The sequence below is a fragment of the Erinaceus europaeus genome, chromosome 1, assembly GCF_950295315.1.
Source record: "Erinaceus europaeus chromosome 1, mEriEur2.1, whole genome shotgun sequence".
NCBI classification, from domain to species: Eukaryota; Metazoa; Chordata; class Mammalia; order Eulipotyphla; family Erinaceidae; genus Erinaceus; species Erinaceus europaeus.
Window position 1 is genome coordinate 206,496,082 of NC_080162.1, and position 24,960 is coordinate 206,521,041.

Sequence of the window (24,960 nt, forward strand, 5' to 3'; positions counted from 1 at the left end):
ATTACTCTTCCAACAATCTGGTTGAACAAATAAAATGTGTTTTTAAAAGTGAGTGTCTTCATGACGACAGGAGTGGGGGACCTTTCTCGCCTGCAGGGTCCACTGACCGACTATCCAGGCTATTCTCGGTTTTAAGCTGGATTTGTGTTGAAGAAAATTATTTGACTTCCACAATCTGAACTCCTTCTGCCAGTCCAATCCAGTCTCTAGAGAAAAGGCGGGGGAAAGATAGAAAAAGGGAAAGCAGGGCTGTAAAATGGCCAATACAAATACTTAAGGCCTGACTGTGGATAGCCCTGATTCCTCTGCTTTGAGTCTTCCATTCCAGGCCCTCCCCCCACCTCCCTCCATTGCTCCCAGACCCCTCACCTCCATGACCCTGGCGAGTGTTCTTTCCTGGTACATCTCCCTTGAAAAGGATAAGAAAAATGTTTTCACTGGCACTGTTGTCATGTGATCAAAGCATAGCTCAGGAAATGGGGTCCCTCGAAAGCTGTTTATCTAAAATCTTTTATTTCTCCAGCTGGAGTGTTTTAAGAGAACATTCTCTACCTTCTTTCCCAAGGGCAGATATTTCAGTTACCTGTGTGCTCCAAGCCAGGCTGAGGCCACACATACTTTGCTTAGTTAAAGAAAACACTGCCCTCCTGTCAGAGCTTTTTGCTTTTTTTTCTTTTGTGTTTCTGTCCACTCCCTGCTGCCCCTGGACCAGCTGGGAGGCCATGAGGAAATCCTAATCTAGTCTGGCACAGGAAGTATCAGTGGTTCACAGCAGGGAGGACTCTAAACGCATTCTGAGGCGGGGTGTCTTTTATTACTGATAAAAACCAGCGTCCCATCTCTGGGTTCTCCAGAGGAACCCAGAGTAAATATTTATCCTTGATACTAATGGTTCTGTTTAGAGGAGCCTCTGTGAAGACGAGAGCCAAAGGGTAACATTTGGTTTCACCAGCCTGAGGGTAAAGAACAGGAAAAAATTCTTGGCACAGGAGTCCTTTTCCTGTGGGCATGCCTGTGGGCATGGATGAGGCAGAACAGAGTGGAGTGGGTGTGAGGGAAGGGCTTGCTGGGACCTCCCAGCTCTGAGTTGATTTAGTAGTCACATCGTCAGCATCCCTGGAGTCAACAGCCTGCTACCTCCAAGGAGCAGAAGTAAGATGGGTCACTGGGGCTGCAGCCCCCACCTTCTCCTTACATTTGAATGCAGTGCTTTGCACATCACTGATTTTAGGGGATGCATTGTTACACAGTCCACATTCCCAACACACACACACAAGCATGGACACACACACACACACACACACACACACACATTCACATATATGAATAAATAAAAAGGCAACATATGGATACACTCCACTGAGAGATTTTCGAGGGTGGAGGCAGGTCCTCATTCATATTTGTCTTCTCACATTGCCTAGCCATGCCCAGCAGAGAACAGATGATTAATACATGCTTCTTGAATGCATGCATACATAATTTTAATTATAACCATTTATTTAGTACTTAATAGGTGGCAGGTGGGTGGTGAAGAGAGTGCTGCATATCCATTCCCTTACTTAACCCGCTCAGTAGACCAGTAAAAAGTGGTGTTGCTTCTTTTCCTATTTCGCAAATAAGAAGAATAAACTTGGCAAGATGAACTGTTTTATCTGAGGTTATGAAGCTGGACAGGGGGAGCAGGCATCGGCTGACTCCAAAGCTGATAGTTCAATCACTTTTCTGACCAATCTCATAAAATCAAAGGATGAGTTGAAAAGATTTCCACAAGTGTCCTATACAGTCACAGTTGTTTTGATTGTCCAAATTCCCACATGCTCCCTTGTAGACCTTGATTGAGTCATATCTCTGTCTCAGACATGGCTTCCTTGTCTATCTTCCCATTTAAATCAACAGAGGCATCCTTTTCAGGGTAAAGACTGCATCTCTGAGTGACAGAGAAAGAAAGTTAGATCAAACTCGATTCTTAGGCAGAAATGCCTAAGTTCCTTCTGCTAATCAGAATCTTTCTGCTTCTACAACCAGCTGAGCAAAGCTTTCTTCTGCGATGTGAGTATATGATTAGATTTAAATAACTGGTAACCAGCTTTCAGGGCAGCTGTGACACTTAACACACTTAAAGGAGTAACTCACAGGTTTTGGGCATTAAGATGTAGAATGTCGGGAGTTACTTGTAGAAATTCTTGTTCTCGTACAGCCATTGATTCTAACTCAGAACTGGGATCATAGAATAAGTTATAGTGAAGGGGGCCAGGCAGCGTTAAGTATTAAGTGGGTAAGTGTTCATATCATGATGCAGAAGAACCCAGGCTCAAGTCCCTGGTCCCCACTTGCAGGGAAAAGCTTCAGGAGTAGTGAAGTAGGACTGCAGAAGTCTCTCTCCCTCTCTGTCTTCCCTCTCCCCTCAATTTCTCTCTGTCTTTATCCAATAATAAATTAAATAAATACAAAAAAAAAAATAAATGATAGAGAAGCACACAGGATAAAGCCAGGCATACCTAAGTAGTGGTCAAGACTAAAGAGTTTGCCAAATCAATTTGCAGGAGTTGCATCAACAGTTTAAATGTCAAGCAAAATACTTCAAGATGAAGCCAAGAAAAATCAAGGAGAAATATGAGAGTCTTGATAAATGTGTTCCTGATTACCTGCAGTTTAAAATGAACTACAATGTTTTGCAGAAAAAGAGAAGAAAAGTGAAAAACACTTCATGTTTTCTTTCATTAAATAAGAATGAATTACATGTCTGGAGTCCTCTCTGTATTGTAGGTACGGATATAGTGCTAAGTAATTTACATCTTAAACCATTTTACCTTCAGGTAAGTATAGGATAGAGGGTATTATTACCTCTATTTATTAAGGAATTGTCAAATGTTGCACACCTGTTAAGTGTTAAATAGAGGTTTTGAGAGAAATGCAGCTTGGCATGCTTAAGTGTTATGTTAGATACAAAACTGGGCATTTTAGGGAAACATTCTTGAATGATTGGGCTGGGAAAAAAAAGAACATGAAACACGTGTTTATGCGTAGAATCTGGGTCTTGTTGCAACTATGAAAGTTATAAAAGTCAGGACCTTAAGCAAACCATTTTAGTTCTTTGAGCCATTGTTTCCTTATTTATAAAAAGGATACAATAACATCACTTCTCAGTTACATGGTTCAGTACTGTGCAAACGTTATTTTCATGAACTATCTAAATATAATTTCCACAAGGTATTTTTTTTTTCACTCTAATAATCTAAAACGTATGCTCCATTGAGGTTAGCCTTGTTCAATAAAAGTACATATTTCAAATTTCTTTGGGGTTCTATCGTTTCTCACTGACATGTTTCATGTGAGTAACAGTCGTCACTGCCTTGGCCATCATAGTCTGTGTTCTCCTTCACACATGTGAAGCTGACAGTAGTTACTGCCCTGGAGGAATTTCATTCATGAGTAGAGGCTATTTGCACGATTAGGATGTCTGTGAGAGAGAATTCCTATAGAGGACTGCCTCACGGTTCCTGCAATCTGCTCTCTGTATAGAGACCCAGCAAAGTGGATGATTTATGTCAGTCCCAGCACAAAAATCTGAAATGCAGAAGAGTTGGTGTCCAAAAGCAGAAAAGATATGTCCAAGAATAAGGGAAGACCAAATTCCCTGTCTCCACCTTTTTGTTCTATTTAGACCTTAAGGGATGAAATAATGCCCATGTCATCACTTAACTCAATCTACTTAATACAAATACTCCTTCAGAAACATCTTCTAAGCTTGTCCAGAAACAATGTCTCCTCAGTCATCCAGGCACCCTTCCTCTCAGTGCACTTTCTCTCAGAATCTCCTATCATAAAACAAGAAAGATAAAAAAAGTTGAGTGAACTCCTAAGGTCTGATTTTTCTCTGTCGACGGAGAGAGGAGAAAGTGGCCTGGAAGGGCAGAGAACTCAAGGACAGAGATGACTGTGAGAAACAGCAGCTTTCAGGGAGTCGGGCGGTAGGTAGTGCAGCGGGTTAAGCACACGTGGCGCAAAGTGCAAGGACCAGCTTAAAGATCCCAGTTCGAGCCCCCAGGTTCCCCACCTGCAGGGGAGTCCCTTCACAGGCGGTGAAGCAGGTCTGTAGGTGTCTATCTTTCTCTCCCCCTTTCTGTTTTCCCCTCCTCTCTCCATTTCTCTCTGTCCTATCTAACAACAACGGCATCAACAACAGTAATAACTACAAAATGAAAAACAACAAGGACAACAAAAGGGAATATAATTTAAAAAAAGAAACAGCAGCTTTCAAAAACCATTAAGAAAATAGAGGGAGTCGGGTGGTAGCACAGAGGGTTAAGAGCATGTTGTGCAAAGAGCAAGGACTGGCAGAAGGATCCTGGTTCCCCCGGCTCCCCATCTGCAGGGGAGTCGCCTCACAAGCTGTGAAGCAACTCTGCAGGTGTCTGTCTTTCTCTCCCCTTCTCTGTTTTCCTCGTCTCTATCCATTTCTCTCTGTCCTATCTAATAACGACGACAACAATAATAACTACAGCAATAAAACAATGATGGCAATAAAAGGAAATAAATAAATATTATTAAAAAAAAAAAGAAAATTGAGTAGACATAGGTTAAAGAATTATCAAGAAACACTTAAGAAATCTGCCAAAGAAGGGAAGTCATAAATTTGTTATAAAGTCTATTAGCATGATTATGCAATTTTCTTCAATAGGACACAGTTGGGGAACAAGCAAAAAAAAAAAAAATCCCAGTGTTTTCTCAGAAAGGAGCAAATATTTATATATTTTTGCAGTACCAGACCTCACATAAGCGTGATTTCATTGTTCTCAGACAGGTTTTTCCCTCAGACTGTGAGGCAGAGAGACAGGCAGCGGAGGAACACCAAAGCACAGGACCTTCCCCAGTGGAAAGGAATTCCCATGGCTTTAGGTCTAGAACCTGGACTATGTGTATGGTAAGGCACCCTTCTTGATAAACTAACACACCAGCCCAAGAAAGAAGTATATGTTGAGCGTCACAAATCTATCCTCACATTCTTACACAAATACTTATTAAGTACATTCCATGTTCAGATGCTGTTCTAGGCATGGAGAGGAGGTAGTGCCCAAATAGGCACTTTTCTCGTCAGAGAGAGCTTCAACTGTTGTCCTAGAAAGGAATTACAACAGGAAAAGTGAATATGTGATTAATATGGGAAGATGCTGATTTATATGTCATCAAGATCATATAACTGGGCAGGGGTAGATAGCATAATGGTTAAGAGACTCTCATGCCAGAGGCTCCAAAGTCCGAGGTTTAATTCCCCGCACCACCATAAACCAAAGCTGCACAGTGCTCTGTCCACACACAGACACACACACACACCGCACACCACACCACACCACACACCACACACACACACACACACACACACAGACACACACACACACACACCACACACACCACACACACACAGACACACACACATACACATACACACCGCACACCACACCACACACACACACACCACACAAACACACACACACCGCACACCACAAACACACACCACACACACACCACACACCACGCCACACACACACACACCACACATACCACACACACACACACACACACACACACACACACACACATACACATACACACCGCACACCACACCACACCACACCACACCACACACACACACCACACAAACACACACACACACAAACACCACACACACACACCACACACACACACACCACACACAAACACACATACACACACACCACACACCACACACACACCACACACAAACACACATATACACACACCACACACACACCACACACACCACACACCACACGCACACACACACACATACAAACACACACACACCACACACACACAAACACCACACACACACCACACCACACACACACAAACACCACACACACACACCACACACACACACACCACACACACACACATACCATACACAACACACACACACTCACACACACTCACAAACACCACACACACACCATACACACACAAACACCACACACACAAACACCACACACACACACACTCAAACACCACACACACACACACAAACACCACACACACACACACACACACACACACACACCACACACCACACACCACACCCAAGAGTATATGTGCACATAATCAAGAGCATAATATTTATGGATATTTACATGTATCTTATCCATATAGATGTATATATCATTGATATATACATGTTCACGTTTATTCTAATTTATCTGCCCAGCTATCTAATTACTAAACAAACTTACAAGCCTCACTCAATTCTCATATCATAGCAACTTGAGAAGTTCAAAGATATTTCTCAGTATTCTCAATATTACACAAGCATAAAAGTCAGAGCCAAGATTTGCACCCAGGTTCAAACACTGGACATCAGGCCAGTGTTCATTCTACTGAGTCTACTGTCACAGCAAAGTTCTATGACTGAGTTCTCTGATCAGCTGGGCATGTGGTGGTAATAGAGCAAATAAAATAAGTTGGTACTGATCCGAATGAAGCTGAAATGGCTGAATAAAATGAGTAAAAGATGACAGAGACAGGAGTGAATGGAGGTTCTTACTTGGAAGACAGGAGAGGGGTGAAGAGATTACACATTTTTGGAGTATTTCTGGATTAAAGTGTGGCAGCACCATGGTTTGGGAGGAGGTTTGATCTGTTGACATTCATGTTTGTCTCCATGGGAAAAATATGACTTGAGATTTCCCTTGTGAGCTTCTACTTTAAGATGATGCTGATCTCTATTGGTTAATGGTTTTTAACTCCTGCCCCTGGTTGTTTCCCGGGCGCAGCACAGAGAAACTTAACCTGTCTTCCATTCATTGTTAATTGAATTGATTAATTAGGTGTGTAATGTTCCCAGTAAATGCTAAGTGCTTAATCACATGGTAAATGCTTCATGAATAGTGCCCTTCTCGCTTGTGTTGGTTTTTTCCTTCAAATAAATACACGACTTAAAAGTCAAGAAGTCCTTATATCTTTTGGTTACTAGCCTCTTGTCTGATGTGTGGCATGTAAAGATCCTCTCCCACTCTGTAAGAGGGTCTCTTTGTTTGGGTGGTGGTTTCTTTTTCAGTGCAGAAGATTTTTAATTTGATGTAGTCCCTTTGGTTTATTTTTGTTTTAGTTTTCTATGTAATTGGATCCGTGTCACTGAAGATGCCTTTAAAATTTAGATGGAAAAGAGTTCTGCCAATACTTACTCTAAGTACTTGATAGTTTCTGGTCTAACATCCAAGTCCTTGATCCCTTTGGAATTTACTTTTGTGTTTGGTGAAATGTAATGGTTCAGTTTTATTCTTCTGCATGTTTCAACCCACTTACTCTAACAACATTTGTTAAAGAAACTCTCCTTTGCCCATTTAATAGTATGGGCACCTTTGTCAAAGATTAGATGCCCATTGGTGTGGGGGCTTACTTCTGGGCTCTCAATTCTATTTTATTGTCTATTTATGTTCCAGTTCCAAGTAGTTTTGATTACAATGCCCCTATAATATGATAGGAGATTTGGGAGTGTAACACCCCTATTTCTGTTCTTTCTCCTCAAGATTTTTTTTTGGCAACTCTAGGTATTTCTGGTTCCTAATAAACATAAAAAGCTCAACAAATTCAGCAAGAGGGAAACAAATGACCTCATCCAAAAATGAGAGGAGGGTATGAACAGAGCATGCCCCGTAGAAGAGATCCAAAAAGCCTACAAACGTGAGAAAATGATCCTGGTCACTGATTGTCAGAGAAATGCACATAAAGACAACAGTGAGATACCTCTTCACTCCTGTGAGAATGTCAGACATCAGAAAAAGTAGCAGCAACAAATGCTGGACAAATGAACCCTCCTGCACTGCTGGTGGGAATGTAGATTGGTCCAACCTCTGTGGAGAGCAGTCTGGAGAACTCTCAGAAGTCTAGAAGTGGACCTACCCTATGACCCTGCAATTCCTCTTCTGGGGCTATATCCTAAGTTACCAAACACACCCATCCAAAAAGATATGTGTACACATATGTTCATAGCAGCACAATTTATAGTAGCCAAAATCTGGATGAGTGACTGAGTAAGTAGTGGTATATATATTCATAGTGGAGTACTACTTAGCTTTAAAAATAGTGATTCCACCTTCCTCACCCCATCTTGGATGAATGATGTGAAGTGACATAAGTCAGAAATATGGGATGATCTCACTCATAGATGTGAGCTGAAAAATAAAAACAGAAGGAAAATAAAAAAGTAGAATTTTGATTGAGGTTGTTGTATTGCACTAAAGTAAAGGATTCTGGGGTGGGGAGAGAGTATTTAGGCCCTGGAGCAGATGGAGGAGGTGGGGGTGGGGTTAGAATGTTATGTGGAAAATTAAGAAATGTTTCACAGGTACATACTATTGTATTTTGCTGTGAACTGTCAACCATTAATACCTGTAGTAAGGAAGAGAGAGAGAGAGAGAGAAGAATGAAGGTGAAAAATAAGATCAGAAGGGAAAACACAAAGCAGAACTTGAACTAGAGTTAGTGTATTGCACCAAAGCAAAGGACTCTGTGGTGGGGTGGGGGGTTCAGGTCATAGAACATGATGGCAGAGGAGGATCTAGAGGGGTTGGATTGTTGGGTGGAAAACTGAGAATTATTATGCATGCACAAACTATTGTATTTTACTGTTGGCTGTAAACCATCAATCCTCTAATAAAGATATATATAAAAAAAAAAAACTCAAGAAATCCTATATTTGCCAAGAGAGAGGGGACCAGGTAACTTATTTACCTTTAGATCTGGCCAATTCCTCAGCCCTAAAGCACATACAGTTAGAAAACAGAGGGTCCCTTTGTTGATAATAAAACTCTTAAGAGGCATTTGATGAATACACTGGAGATAGTTTAGTGAACTGAACCCACAACCTCCTCAATCATATTTGGCTTAGCAGGATAAGCTGTGCTGTTTCTTTTCCCCTCAAAGACCTTCATGCTAACATTCCAAGTCACTCAGCATCACCTGAGTCAGCATGTCACCTCCAGTGACAGTCTAGTTCTGTGAACAAGCAAAATGGTTTATTTATAAGCCCTTTTCCCAATTGAGATCTTGGGAAAACTGCTGTTCTAAGATGTAAATAAAGGTCAGGATGCCTTAATATATACTCCATGGAAAGTCTAGTGATGGTTTTATCATGATGGGCAAGACTACAGACCTCTAAATGATCCCTGGATATATGAAAATAAAATGCTACAGGAGAAATTTCTATATTTAACCCTCACTCTGGAACCAAGTTCTTATTCATAGCTTCTATCCTCCTAAGATGCTCATTACGTAGACTGTTATTAGGACTTCTTATCTCTTCCCAGGACTACATCCACTCATGATTTCTTTTTTATTAAATTTTTTATTTAAGAAAGGATTAGTTAACAAAACCATAAGGTAGGAGGGGTACAACTCCACACAATTCCCACCACCCAATCTCCACATCCCACCCCCTCCCCTGATAGCTTTCCCATTCTCTATCCCTCTGGGAGCATGGACTCAGGGTCATTGAGGTTTGCAGAAGGTGGAAGGTCTGGCTTCTGTAATTGCTTCCCCGCTGAACATGGGCGTTGTCTGGTCGGTCCATACTCCCAGTCTGCCTCTCTCTTTCCCTGGTGGGGTGGGTCTCTGGGGAATGATTTCTTAATCACCATTGCTATCTGTTCAGTTCCTCTTCGGTAACACTTAAAGCTTTATATCAAATACTTTCTGTTTTTACTGATTGTTTATCATTGGTGGACAATTAATATAGTAATGTTTGCTTAAATTTCCCCAACAGTGTTCAGACATTTTGAACGTTAGATACAAATTGTAGTGTATATTCTAGTGAATTGAATTTCAGTGCAAAGATGGCCTTGAGAGTCTTAGTTGACTATTTGCAGGATAAAATTTCATTTTCTGTGCCACTTCATGCAGTACGTATCATTCTGTGCCACTTCATGCAGTACGTACCATTCTGTGCCACTTCATGCAGTACTTACCATTCTGTGCCACTTCATGCAGTACGTACCATTCTGTGCCACTTCATGCAGTACGTACCATTCTGTGCCACTTCATGCAGTACGTACCATTCTGTGCCACTTCATGCAGTACGTACCATTCTGTGCCACTTCATGCAGTACGTATCATTCTGTGCCACTTCATGCAGTACGTGCCACTTCATGCAGTACATATCATTTGCCTCTTTTGAAGTCCTGGTGCTGCTAATATTTAAGTGAATTGCCCTAATATGTAAGAGAGAAACGAGACTTTAAATCCAGGTATATCTGAGTTAAATATTAATTTGTTAAACCAGCTTTCAGTTCTGACCAAAAATAATTTTTAAGAACAATCCCTACATGATCCTAATCAAGTCCCGCACGAGTCACCCCAAATTCTTCCGAGTCATCATGTCATCAGTGCCTCCCATATTGATCCTTATTAAGTCCTACTCATTCTAAAGTTTCTATCACTTTTTCCAAAACGCCAAAAAAAATCTCTATTGAATTTCTGATAAAACCTCAAATGAGCTCAGATTGAAATCCTTACCATTTGCAAGCTAAGTCAATTATGTAAGAGTTTTTTTTTTTTTTTTTCTCCTCTATAGATTCCAATACAATTCTGCATGCTTAGTAAATGCTTGATAAACTAAGACATGGGGGAGCTGGTGGTGGCAAATCTGGTTGAATGCACATATTGCAATTCACAGGGAACTGGAGTTCAAGCCCCCAGTTCCCAACTGCACAGGGGAAGCTTCATGAGTGGTGAAGCAGTACTGCAACTCTCTCCCCTGCCCTACCTGCTTATTTATCAATCCACTCTTCTTGATTTCTGACTGCCTCTATCCAATAAATAAAGACTGACTATTCAGTAGGATATTGACCCTTGTTAATTTTTAGTTTTTCTCATATTTAACTGGCAAATATGATCTACAGTTTGAGAAAATTTTGCAAGACAGATAACAGTTTGGAGTGTTCCCAAGAAGCAAAGTTCTTATTACTTTAATGTAAGTGGGAAGAATTTTTTCTAACTTGTTCTTCTGGGCACGGCTCCAGATCCTTAATGGTTTTGTTTGTTTGTTTGTTTGTTTTGTCTAGTCCAGCTTCTGGGAATGCTAAGTGTAGCTGTGCCTCCCTAACGCGCAGTGCAGGAATGCATGCACCCCTTCCTTGGGTCTTCACTGTGCCTCATGCCACCAGCAGCAACTCAGACACAGGGAGCGACCTGGAGAATTGTACAGAACAACCACAGCAGCATAGCTTTTAGCTGTGGGTTTTGTGCTACAAAAATCAAGGCCAAAGAATCATCCTTGCAAGTATGATGTTGGAGAGGTTTCTCATGTATTTATTTGGAAAATATATAATAGAATTCCAAATGCCAAGTTCCAAAAAAAAAAAAGGTTATCTCTACTATTCTCTTGGGGGAGTATAATTTTAGCAGTGCATATTGATCTATTTGTCCTTGGAAGCTACACTATTTTAACTCCAAAATAACATATGAAAGAAGTCATCTGTGGCAAAGTCTCATTGAATGCAACATCAGGAATGATAACGATATGAACATAATCACACATCAGGCAGTACCAGTCATTACGAGTCAGGACTGAAGGCTCTGCTTTCTGAGTGCTGCCTTTTGATTGGATCTTTATAGCACAACTGTTAAGCACAGGAATATCACATGATGCAGCATGTTCAACTATGGTCATACAGTAGAGGAGGAGAGGGAATATTGTGAGTGATGTTAGTAAGATAACCAGAAAGCTCTGAAAGTGTGTCTCATCATTGAAAAGTAATCCCAGAATTTAAACAGTAGAAACCATTGCAGGGGCCCATGGTGGTGGCACACCTGGCTGACTGCACATTTTACAATGTGCAAGGACCAGGGTTCGAGCCTCAGTCCCCACCTGTAGGGGAAAGTTTTGCTAGTGATGTAGCAGGGCTGCAGGTTTCTCTCTGTCTCTCTCCCTCTCTTGTTTCCCTTATCCTCTCAATTTCTGGCTGTCTCTATCCAATAAATGAAGATAATTAAAAAAAATTTAAAGTCTCCATTAATTATATAATTACCCATGAATTGAAGTGGATTTTCTTAATCATTCGCTATCCTTTATCAGTGCATTACTAAGGACTAGACTGAATGTAATATATATTATTCTTTTCTAGTAGAATATTGAGCCTGAAAACATCGTTCTTTTATAGACTTCATCTATCAACTAAGATCTCTTTGTATCTACCTTCAACACCATAATAGACCTGGATCACCATTTATTGCCTTTGTGTGTAGATGGAAATTTTTCCTCTCCTTCTAGAATCCCTCCTTGAGTACATGAAGTACTTTTAGCACAGTTGTCTTGGAAGTAGCTTTGGTCTTTATCTCATTCCTACTTGCTTTGCCACATGTGTGACTCAGGTTGGAACCTGGTCTCCAAATACTAGGGGACACTGATATTATGACACCTTTCCTGTCTGTCTGTGCACCTCTGTCTCTTTTTATAGTGAAACTCTGTTAATTACAATACAGAAACACAAAGGATATCAAAGGCTTGTCATTCTTCTGGAAGATTTCTAGGATGTTATGTGCCTGAAAGTGATGTGAGTGGAGAGAAGGCACTGGGGATGTTTTTATTGGTAAAGTAGGTTTTAAGATTTTTTTTGTGTGAACTTCTGTTTTAGGGTGATATATATTAATTTTTGTTTGATAGTAGCTATTCTTTTACTCTGAGTTAAGTGCCTGGGGCCCATCACAGAACTGATACACCAAGTCCCATGCATCATTTGTCCTTTGTTGTCTTTTTACCATGACACTGCTCACCTGAGGCTTGCAATACTCCTAGGAGTTGAACCTGGGACTTCCCAGTCTCAGGTATAAAGAGTCGGTTGCATAAAACACTATGCTATGTCCCATCTGTCCTTCATACTTTATTTATTGGATTGATTAACTACCCCGATTTGTGGGTGTTTAGATGAATTCTTGCCAGATGAAAGATAAGTGATGGGTCTCTCCCTTTCTGTGTGGTACTGCGACCCTGGGGGAGGTACTTTGCCAGAACTGCCCTGCTGTTTCAGCATCACAAGACTGGCCAAGCAGCCTGGACTTGAAAGGCTGAACTATTTGATAATTGCCAAAGTTTCCTGGACCTGAGAGACTGAACTGTTTCTGGCACCCATGTCCAAGGTGGGAGAAAACTGGTGTCTTGGACCAGGCTGCAACACAGCTGACTGGTAAAGGCCAGTTTTTTCAAGCCTCACCTGCAGGGGGGAAGCTTCATGAGTAGTGAAGCAGAGCTGTAGATGTCTCTATCTATCTCTTCCTCCCCTCTCAATTTCCATCTCTATACCATAGTAAACAAACAAATAAATACCAAAAAATGGAAAAGAACCAGTTTTAGACGTGGCAATAGAGAGGGGACTTTGACCTACTCTAACAAAAGGGAGGGAGGTAACAGCCCCCTCTGGAAGAAGCTCCCTTTCTGATTAAGAACATAGTGAAAGGGGTGGATCCAGCTGCCAGGAGGTGGGGCCGGCCTCTCATGAAATGACAACATAGCACAGGAAAGGGAGTAACAGTTGTTGGACAAAACCATAACGCCCACAGCTTATACACTGAAGAGACAGAAGCGTCAGGGAGCAAGAACACATAACACATACGCCTCCCCAGTCCAACACATGGAGAGTGGCAACAAGGCACAGCTCTGTACCAGTAAATCCCTGGAAAGTGACCCATTTGTCTCTCAACTACTACAAACCCAGCACCACCCAGAAGCCCAGAAAGCCTACCGCCTCGCACAGAAACCTCACAGAGAAAGGCAGCAGCGTTTTCTTCCTGTTGAGCTACCTTGCTTTTACTCCATATACACATTTATTCTACAACACTTCTCATAGACTATTTAAATTTTTATTTATTTATTTATTTATTTATTTTCTATTTTTCTTTTTTATTATTTATTTATAAAAAGGAAATACTGACAAAACCATAGGACAAGAGGGGTACAACTCCACACAATTCCCACCACCAGAACTCCATATCCCATCCACTCCCCTGATAGCTTTCCTGTTCTTTATCCATCTGGGAGCATGGACCCAGGGTCATTGTGGGATACAGAAGGTGGAGGGTCTGGCTTCTGTAATTGCGTCCTTATTGAACATGGGTGTTGACAGGTGGATTCATACTCCCAAACTGTGTCTCTCTTTCCCTAGTGGGACAAGGTTCTGGGGAAGCAGAGCTCCAGGACACATTGGTGGGGTTGTCTGTCCAGGGAAGTCTGATTGGCATCATGGTAGCATCTGGAACCTGGTGGCTGAAAAGAGAGTTAACATATAAAGCCAAACAAGTTGTTGACTAATCATGAACCTAAAGGCTGGAGTAGCGCAGATGAAGAGTGGGGGGGTCTCCAGGTCTCTGTTCTGCAGATAGCTGGTAGGCCTATTTTAGTTTTAGTCCAAAAAGCCTGTGGCTATACTAGTGCCCCCCCCACCAGTCTGGCATCTGATATGCAGGTGGATCCAAGTTATTGTCTCAGGAGATGATGTCATGGCTGGAAAAAGGACCAGAAAGCTGGATCAGGGAAGAGAGTAGCTCCCAAATATGGGAAAGTTGTATAAGTATTGTTGACTGTAAACCCCATTGGTCTGATGTGATCTGGGGCCCATATTCAGCTTAGGAGCCTATGTGACCTCTGCAGACCCCTGTAGGTCTGAGCTCACATTCTGTGGTCATGAGTAGAACATTCCAAGCTGCCCCAATATCAGGACCCATCTTCCTCAGGTGTAGCATAGAGTATGTTGTCCAGCCTCCCTTCAGAGGATGGAACATTCTGTACTGTTGTTGATCCATCTTGGGTCCTATGGGTGTCCACAAAGGGATCTGTTTCGTTGTTTTATACATATATATATATATGACTGGTAACAAAGTAGAGAGGGATTTATTTGGGGTCTAGGCCCATTATGTCTGTTTGGGAATCTTAGGATTTATGGGGTGGCCTGATAGTAAAATCCTTTCTGAAGTTTTTGTAAGGGTGTGTGTGTGTATGTGTGTGTGTATGTGTGTGTGTGTGTGTGTTTGTGTGTGTGTAAGGATGTTCTGTGTGTGTAAGGATTTGTGTGAGGGTATGTGCGTAAGGATGTGTGTGTGTAAGGGTGTGTGTGTGTAAGGGTGTGTGTGTGTAAGGGTGTGTGTGTGTGTGAAAGCATGTGTGTGTGTGTGTAAGCATATGTGTGTGTGTAAGGATGTGTGTGTGTGTAAGGATTTGTATTAGTGTGTGTGTAAGGGTGTGTGTGTATAAGGGTGTGTGTGTGTGTGCATAAGGGTGTGTGTATGTGTGTAAGGGTGTGTGTGTATGTGTGTAAGGGTGTGTGTGTGTGTGTGTGTAAGGGTGTGTGTGTGTAAGGGTGTGTGTGTGTGAGCACACATTTATGCATTTTCTTCTATTTTCTCTTATTTGTAAATTTTTCCAGTTTTTTTAGTTTCATTTTTATTATATTTTAAATTATTCTTTCTATTCTTTTTTATTGATTTAATAATGATCAAGAAGACTATAGGGTAAGAGGGGTACAATTCAACACAGTTCCCACCACCAGAGTTCCACATCCTATGCCATCCACTGGAAGCTTTCCTGTCCTTTATCCCTCTGGGTGTGGACCAAAGATATCTATAGGGTGTGCAAGGTGAGAGTTCCGGCTTCTGTAATTGCTTCTTTTCTGGGCATGGGTGTTTGCAGGTGGATTCATACCCCCAGACCTTTTTTCTATCTTTCCCTATTGGGGCAGAGTTCTAGAGAGAACTATTGTGGTTCCAAGACACATCAGTGAGGTCATCTGCCCAGGGAGGTGAGATTGGCATCACGGTAGCATCTGCAACTTGGTGGCTTAAAAAAAACATTAAGATAGGGAGTTGGGCGGTAGCACAGCAGGTAAAGCACAGGTGTCGCCAAGCTCTAGGACTGGCATAAGGATCCCGGTTCACAGGTGGTGAAGCAGGTCTGTAGGTGTCTGCGGGTGTCTGTCTTTCTCTCCCTTTCTCTGTCTTCCCCTCCTCTCTCCATTTCTCTCTGTCCTATCCAACAGTGACATCAATAACAGCAATAATAACTACAACAATAAAAAAGCAAGGGCAACAAAAAGGAAAATCAATAAACATTTAAATAAATAAATAAGTACATTAAAAATAAAAAGCATTAAGATAGAAAGCAGAAAACATTGCTTAATAAATAATCAGGTGATATTTGGGGTCTCCATTTTGTAAAAGGTTAGTAGATCTATTTTAGGTATATTCCAAAGGGCCTATGACTTTATTCATTTTGGCCTGAGACCAGCAGCTGACCTGTAGATGGGCTTAAAGGTACTGTTTGGGGAGATGGTGTCATCAGAGTTGGAAAAAGGACTAGGAAGATGGATCAGTTCATTCCCAAGTTTCAGCACCAAAAAAAAGAGAAAAGAAAAGACAAGAATAGAAAAGAAGGAAATAAATAAGTAAAGAAAGGAAGGAAGGAAGGAAGGAAGGAAGGAAGAAAAAAAGAAAGAAAGAAAGAAAGAAAGAAAGAAAGAAAGAAAGAAAGAAAGAAAGAAAGAGTTGTATCAGGGAAAGAGAGTAGCTCCCAAATATGGGAAAAGTATATAAACACTGTTAACTGTACACCTCATACATATTCAGTACAGGAGCCTTTGTGACCTTTGCATTCCTGCCGGGGTCTATGAACATTCTAGGCTGCACTCATTGCAAGTCCTGTCTTCCTCCACAATATATTGACCACACTATATGGACCCTATATCCCTTGGAGAATGGGACAATTCCTCATAATGCTGATCCACATTGAAGGCAAGGTTCTGTAGATGTCCACAAGAGGGTTCACTATGTTGTTCTTGATGGAGATGACCAGTGATGGTAGAGAGAGGGATCTGTTAGAGGTCTAGGCCTATGATGTCTGTGTGGGAATCCCAGGATTCCCTTATTAGGGATCCAGATGATGGGGTGGCCTGGTAGTGATCAATAAGAGTCATCATTGTGGTAAGCCAGTCTCTTGCCCTTATCCTTCTGTACTTCATACCTTGTCTGATAAGGTTAACCTTGGAGTGATTGACGGACATGAAATAGGAAGTAGGTGAGGAGGATATCTAGGTCTAAGTAGAAACTATTTGATTAAGTACTTTATGGTACCTAATAAAAAGTGTGTCTTTTTTATGTTTCTCTACTTACTTGCTTGCTGTACTTATTGAGTCACTTCAAACTATTGTACAATTTTACATTAAGGTATATATTTTCCCTTAATTTATGGATATGTGTGCACATGTGTTCTGTGTCATGGGCACTGATCTATATCTAGGTCCTGTGTCTTTGTTAGGAGGAACACCACCCAACATGGAATCGAGGAGTCCTGTGAGCTAGGAACAGTCTCACCAGAGTGCTGGAGCTGAAGGGTTGACATTCCACACCTGGTGTCTCTGGACACAACGTGAAGTGAAGTCTGCTGAGGTGGCCCTGGCTGCACTGATTTGGTTGAGCTCAGCAGATGCTGTATCAAATGATATGGATGGAGTGAAGCAAGCAGGAAAATGGGTCACACCTCAGAGGTTCCAGGACTACTAGGAGAAATATGGATATCAGAGAGAATGGGGAGGGTTCCTGCTGTCTTACTGTTTAAAAAGACAACGAATAGTTATTATTGTAACCAAGTTATTTGGAAATTTGGTTTACTTTGTGGTTAGAATTTGCTTTATCTTACAAAATCTCACCATGATTTATGCCATTCAGTGCTATTTACATAGAGCTGTATCTTATATAGTGACACCACCAGTTGCTTCTGCTCTCCCTGGTCTAAGGTTATAGGTGATTCAATAATTCAAATAAGTAGTCATTTTAGTACTGTAATAACAATTTAAGTTCACTATTAAAATTCTATCAGGTTACCATTCTGAAGCCTTAAGAGCTTAGATTGAAGGACTCTATACTCAGAACTGGGGTCTATGCATCAAAAAGTTCAAGACTTGCAATCCATTTTCCCCTCTCATATTCATTAGTGATGTATAAAACTGTAAGTTCACAGGAGTGTGTATTAACACCATTCCTACCACCAAAGTTATGTATCCCTACCCTCCCCCCCCAATAGTAAAGCTGAAAATTTACCCACATGCTTCACCCAGAGATTTTTTACTTTTGTGCAATACTTCAAACTCAGTCCAATTCTACTTTATCTCTGTCTGTTCTTTATCAAGAGTATTTGGGGTATATCCCTAGGAGAGGAATTACTGAGTCATATGAAAGGTCCATGCCTAGCCTTGTGATGAGAGTTCTCCAGACTGTTCTTCACAGAGGTTGGATCATGTTACATTCCCTTCAGCAGTGCAAAAGGGTCCCTCTGTCCCCACAGCCTCTCCAGCATTTGTTTCTGTTGTCCTTTTTGATGTATGCCATTCTCACAGGGGTGAGGTGGTATCGCAATGCTGTCTTTATTTGCATCTCTCTGACAATCAGTGACCTGGAACATTTTTTCATGTGTTTGTAGCCTTTTGTATCTCTTCTGTAGTGAATGTTCTGTTCATATTCTCTGCTCATCTTCTTTGGATGGGGTCATTTCCTTTTTTTTTTTTTTTTGTAAGTTTGCTGAGGTCTGTATATTTTGGTTATTAGTCTCTTGTCTGATATATGAAATGTGAAGATCTTCTCCCATTCTGTGAGGGGTATCTTTGTTTATGTGATAGTATCTTAAGCTGTGCAGAAGCTTTTCAATTTGATGTAGTCCCATTGATTTGTTTCTGCTTTAGTCTTCCTTGCAATTGGATTTATATCATTAAAGATGACCCTGAGGTTTAGGTCAGAAAGTGTTCCACCAATGTTTTCTCTAAGTATTTGATAGTTTCTGGTCTAACATTCAGATCTATGATCCATTTGGATTCAACGTTTGTTTCTGGTGAGATAAGCTGGTTCAGTTTCATTCTTCTACATGTTTCAACCCAGTTTTCCCAGCACCATTTATTGAAGAGAGCCTCCTTTCTCCATTTAATACTTTGCACCCCTTTATCAAAACTTAGGTATCCATAAGTATGGAGTAAATTATTATTTTCTTTTCTGTTCCTTTCTTCCCCCTCTCTTTTTTATTCATTTCTTTGATATCTATTTCTATCACCTATCTTTTTTTCTCTCTGCTGTTGAATCCTCTCTCTCTCTCTCAGTATCATTTTTGGTGTCATGAATGGCAGCTGAAACCTGAATTCAGGAGTCACCACTCTTGCTTGTAGGTGAAGTGTTTGGATCTTTGATCTAGGGAGGATTAAATCTGAGGTGTAAAACTACCCAAATCGGAGAATAATGTCTTAGGAAAGAGCTCCATTGACATGTCAGAAGGTGAAAGAGTGCTATAGCCTAGGGTAAAGTCAGTCACACTCATGAGAAGACCCAAGCCCGGGACCAAGCCTTACCTACCCTAGAAAGACAAACACCAGTGATTAGATGACACTTTCCCAAAAAGCATATGGCTTCTTCTGTCTTGCAAGACACCGTGCTTTCTGACTACACTCAGATCACACTGTTTTGGTCTATGCTCACTATGTTCCTGCAGTCTTCAGCTCCAGGATTTATCAACCACAGACTCATCCAAGTGAGAGTTTGCCCTAATCATAATAGGGAGATACAGAAGAACCCTCTCTTCCCCTCCCCCTTGTAAAGCAAGTAGGACAAAAGCCCAGGAAACCGCTTCAGTAACTAAGATGCAGGTGAAATTTTTGAGGGACTCCTCAAAATGTTCAAAGAGTCTGTCATGGTTTGTGGAGGGAGAAAAACAACAACAATGAACTCTCAGTAGGCGTAGGAAAATAGGGGAGATTCTAAGAGAGAACAGCAAACTAAACCATGATAACCATGATAAAAGAAAGAAAACAAAGGCCGAGTGCCAAGAGCTGAATTATCCACTGTTATAGCTGAACTACCTGTGAGAGCAGCTGAGAAGCAGAGCATGACAACGGAGTTAAAAACTATAGGGTAACAGGCTATAATAGCGACTGAATGCCAAAGATAGTGAGTACAAAAACACAAAACCTAGGTTAACAAAAGTCTGGAGGGACTAGAAAGCATAACTATAGAAACTGAAAATAGAATAAACAAAACTGAGAGTGAATTAGAAAGCATTAGTAAAAAAGTAAATGGCATAGAGTCAAATGATAATGACATGAGCAACAGAGACACCTGGAATGAGTTCATAAGGAACAATATTCAAATAATAAATAATCCCAGAAAGAGAAAAGGCAGGGCAGATAAAGAATTCATGCTAAGCCACATAATATCAGAGAATCTCCTCTATAAATAATAGCAGTGAAGATAAAGATATAGATTGAGATACAGACCCAAGAAACACATACTCCTGAGTAGAAGCAATTAAGGCCTGTGAACACAAAGAAACATCATAATTAAATTGGCAAATACCAATAGCAAAGAAAGGATGGTGGAAGCAATTAGACAAAAACAGAGAGGTCATAAATGGGAAAACCTGTAGCAGTATCTGCAGACTTCTCAACAGAAACTATTAGCTTGTGGAAAAGTAAAAAGACATCCCCAACAACAAAAGTCCAGGGGCAGGTGCAGACAACCTCACAGATGAAGTCTCCAAAACCTTCAAGGAAGAACTAACACGTCTACTTCTCAAGCTCTTCCAAAATCTTGAAGTCACAGGAATACTTCCTTCAATCTTCTATGAAGGCAATATCACCCTGATATCAAAAGCAGACAGAGGCATAACCATACAGGCAATCTATAGACCAATAGCTCTGATGAACATAGATGCTAAGATAATGAACAAAATCCTAGCAATCCAGATGTAGAGCAGTACATTTAAAAAAAAAAGTTGTACACTATGACCAAGTGGGCTTTATCCCAGGGATACATCTTATTATCCAGGATCGGTACAAGACAGGGCTGCCAACTGTCTCCGTTACCACTCAACATACTCTTTGAAGTCCTAGCCATAGCAATAAGTAAGTCAAGATAAGGAGATTAAAGGGATACAGACTGGAAGAGAAGCTGTCAAACTATGATTATTCACAGGTGATATGATAGTACATACAGAAACTCCCAAAGAATGCATTAGGAAACTTGGAAAGTATTAAGCAATATAATAAGGTGGCAAGCTATAAAATTCACATACACAAAAGAGTGACAGTACTCTAAGCAGACAAAAAACTTAAAGAAGAAGAAATACAAAAATGATTTGCATTTGCCATAGTAGCAAAATCAAAGAGCAAGGGATAAACCTATCAAGGAAAATGAAAGATCTTTATATTGTAAATGAAGAGATACTTCTCAAGGAAGTATAAAAGATACACGTGAATGGAAAGATAACCCATGCATATGGATCAGATGATTCAACACCATCAAAATGGCCATTCAGTGCAGAGCCACATGCAGTTTTAATGGGATTTTAATAAACGTCTCACCACATTTCTTCAAGAGAGCAGAACAAAAAAGGGAAAAGTCTATTCAGAGACAGAAAATAATGGTGATAAACAAAGACTAAGAATGGAGACATAATGCTTACTGGCTTCAAAAAATATGGCAAAGTCACTATAATCAAAATAGCCTGCTACTGTAGATATTATAGAGGCACAGACAAGTGGAACAGAATTGAGAGTCAATAAATTAGCCGTCATAACTAGGAACATCTAATTTTTGACAAGGCAGTCCAAAGCATCAAATAGAAAGAGGAGAGTCTGTTCAACAATGGATGTTGGGGAAACTGAGTTGAAACTTGGGAAGCATGATAGTGGAACACCACATTTTATCACACATAAAGTAACCTCTAAATGAATCAAGAGTCATTTAGAATGTATGTTAGACCCGAAACTGTTAGAACTCTTTTCCATGTAAGTTTTAGAAACATCTTTACCAATTCAAATCCAATTGTAAGGGGAAAAAAATAAAAAATATATATAATGAGATTACATCAAACTAAAAAAACGACACAGCAAAAGGAATCACCACCACAACAGGGAGAAAATGTTCATGTGTCATACCTTGAGAATGTACTGAAAGTTAAAACAACCAAACTCAACAATAAAATGACAAGAATCCCACTGAAAAATGGGGACAAGATATTTGCAGAGTCTTCCTCCGAAGAAGATACTGAGAGGGCAAATAAATGGGAAAAAATCTCTCTCTCTCTAGCCCCCCTTTCTCTTGATTTCTGAATGACTCTATCTAATAAATAAATAAAGATAATAAAATTAAAAGAATCAATGTTTTGACAATATTAATGTCATGGTTTACAATTCTCTTGTAAACTTTTAGAAAGGAAACACATTGTCACAACTGAGCTCACATTATTTCATCTTCTAGAAACTCACAGCATAGGGGGTATTTTTTTTCCATATCCATTTGGGTTTTCAAATAAAAGCTGAGGCTCATTTATTATGATAATGTACACAGAGGATACAAAATAATTGATTTTGCATTCCTATATACTTTTGAAAATGTGTCTATCATAATTACAATACATAGATTGGAGCTCATTTAGAAAAATGAAAAGGTAAAAAAAAATTCCAGGAGTAGATAACAATATTATAAGGATAGGCTATTTGGCCATTTTTAATATTATTATATATATAACATTATGGTAGGGTAAGGAAAGTTAAAGTACAATAGCAACATATAATCCAATAAACAGTGAAGGCTGAAGAAAATAGTAAGGCCATGTAAGCTGTTGGTTTGCAAACACTGCACAGATGGCAGATGTCTGAGGGTCTGGGGATTCCTTTTGTAGCCATCCATTCGCACACATTTAGAACCCTCTTCCCCATGTCCCCCCACTAGAGTAGGATTTAGGATGACAGGTACACAAATGAGAAAGCATTTTTTTAACCGGGCCTAACTCCATACTCCTAAATCTCGATGAAATAAAAAAAGAACTGACTGAGATAAGTAGTTTAGAATCAAAACTGTCAGAAATACAATATTAATCCTTTATTCATATATTATTAGTGCAAACTACGGGATGCATTGGATCGACCTTCTCGTGGTGCACCCCGTGAGTACCCATTTATTGGGGAAACTGACGATCCTTCCTAGCCGACTGAATCCACATGGATCCCAGTCACTTTCAAAGCCAGCAACAAGCAGACATCGGGCTCAACCTGACGCTGTTGACTGGCTACGGAAGAAGGGCAAACGCTAGAAGAGGAAGAACTGCAAACTATGCATCAGGCTGTATTCTAGATGTGAAATAACAGAAACTCCATCCTCCAAGAAATCACGCCATTTCTCAGAGGAGAGGTTGAATACACTATTTGCATTCATGTGATTAGAGTAGCTAGTACATACCTGAGCTTGGGTTTCATAATTCTTACTTCTGGTCTCTAAGGTTGCATATACCCAGATACTTCCTTATTATGCATCAATGACACAGAGAAATGCCTCTGCCTGGTAATTTAATTTAATTTATTTATTAATGGAAAGCATTGGTGGAGAAAGAGGCAGGGAACAAGACATCATTCTAGTACATGAGCCTCTCAGGAACTCATGCTCAGGGGCCCTCTGTGTTATCCACTGCACCACCTCGCAGACCACACCTCTGTATGGTCTTTTGTTCCTTGAGATAGGTACACTTTTGTTTTTATTTTCAATGCATTGGGTTTGGTGAGTAAAAACAAAACATAAGTTTGTGTGTGTGTGTGTGTGTGTGTGTGTGTGTGTGTGTGCGTGCGTGCGTGCGTGCGTGTGCATGTGCGTGTGCGTGTGTGTGTTCGAACACATTCAACAAGACACTACAAAATCAAGTGTTTGAATTGGATACAAGCGGATCTGGGTTTGAAGGCTGAATCTGTTAAATATCAACGTGGTAGTCTGCTTCTCTGATTAGCATATCTTTAATGCCCTAATAAACCTTTCAGAAAGCAGATATCTTTAGATCCCAAAGACTTTCAGAACTCTCTAGAATAGTAAAATCAAAATTTCTGATTTAATAGATGGGGAAATTGGTGAGTAGAAAGATTGAATGCCTTGTCACAGGTCATAAAGCTAGTTAAATTATTCATCTGTAGGTTAGGAAGTTGATGCTCAGACTCCCAAGCCAATGATCATGCTTATCTTAAACCCCAAAAATCCTCAAATGAGTTTTACTACCTGAACATTTAGAATCCCAAGTGAGGAATGCTTTACTAACAAGTGCAGTGGCTTTTTGAACAGTATCCAGCAACCAAATTCCTTGGACACCTTGATTTCATTAATTAGGAAAAGACTATGTCCATGAAGAAGATATGTAATACCTTTCACCCCTTTCACCTACTGCTCAAAACCACACACGAATAGAATAGAAATTCTCACATGACAGACAGGATATGACTCTCTCCTTTGGCTGAGAGATTACATCTTTCGTATTAATCGAATTGCCCAAGGTGCTGTGATTCCTTGCTTCAGAAGTACAGAAGTACAGCCTTTGGTTTCTACCCACTCCCTACCTGCAACATTCTAGAGAAAGCACGTAATAAAAACCCCTAATTATTTTCCATATATTTTTATTCTTTTAGAAACTCCTGTAATAAAAAGAGAGAACAGTGGGAGGTGTGGTTGCCATGGAAACTGACCAAGGCTCCACAGTCTTTTATAGCCTAGTGTGGACTGGGGAAGCAGCTGTGGGTCACGTTGATCTCAGAGTCCATCTGTCTAGCTGCTTGAATCTTACAGGAGCATTGGTCTATTCTGAATGACCATAAAGGCATGAGGGAAGGGTGTTATGCCATATCTTCAGGTGTGCCTGACATGAAGGAAAGCATCTTGAGAGACACATACATATCTGAGACCCTCAAAGAAATATTTACTTATTGACCTCTGCCCCTGACATTGAAACAAAAGCACATGGGTTGTTAAACTCAAGCATGCTGACTACCTGTCTAGCTGACTTGGCTGGTTCAATTCCCAGCATAGTTGACTTTTCTTGTTACCAGTCATTAATTTTATAAATTTTGGATTATCTTTTTTTTTGGGGGGAGGGGG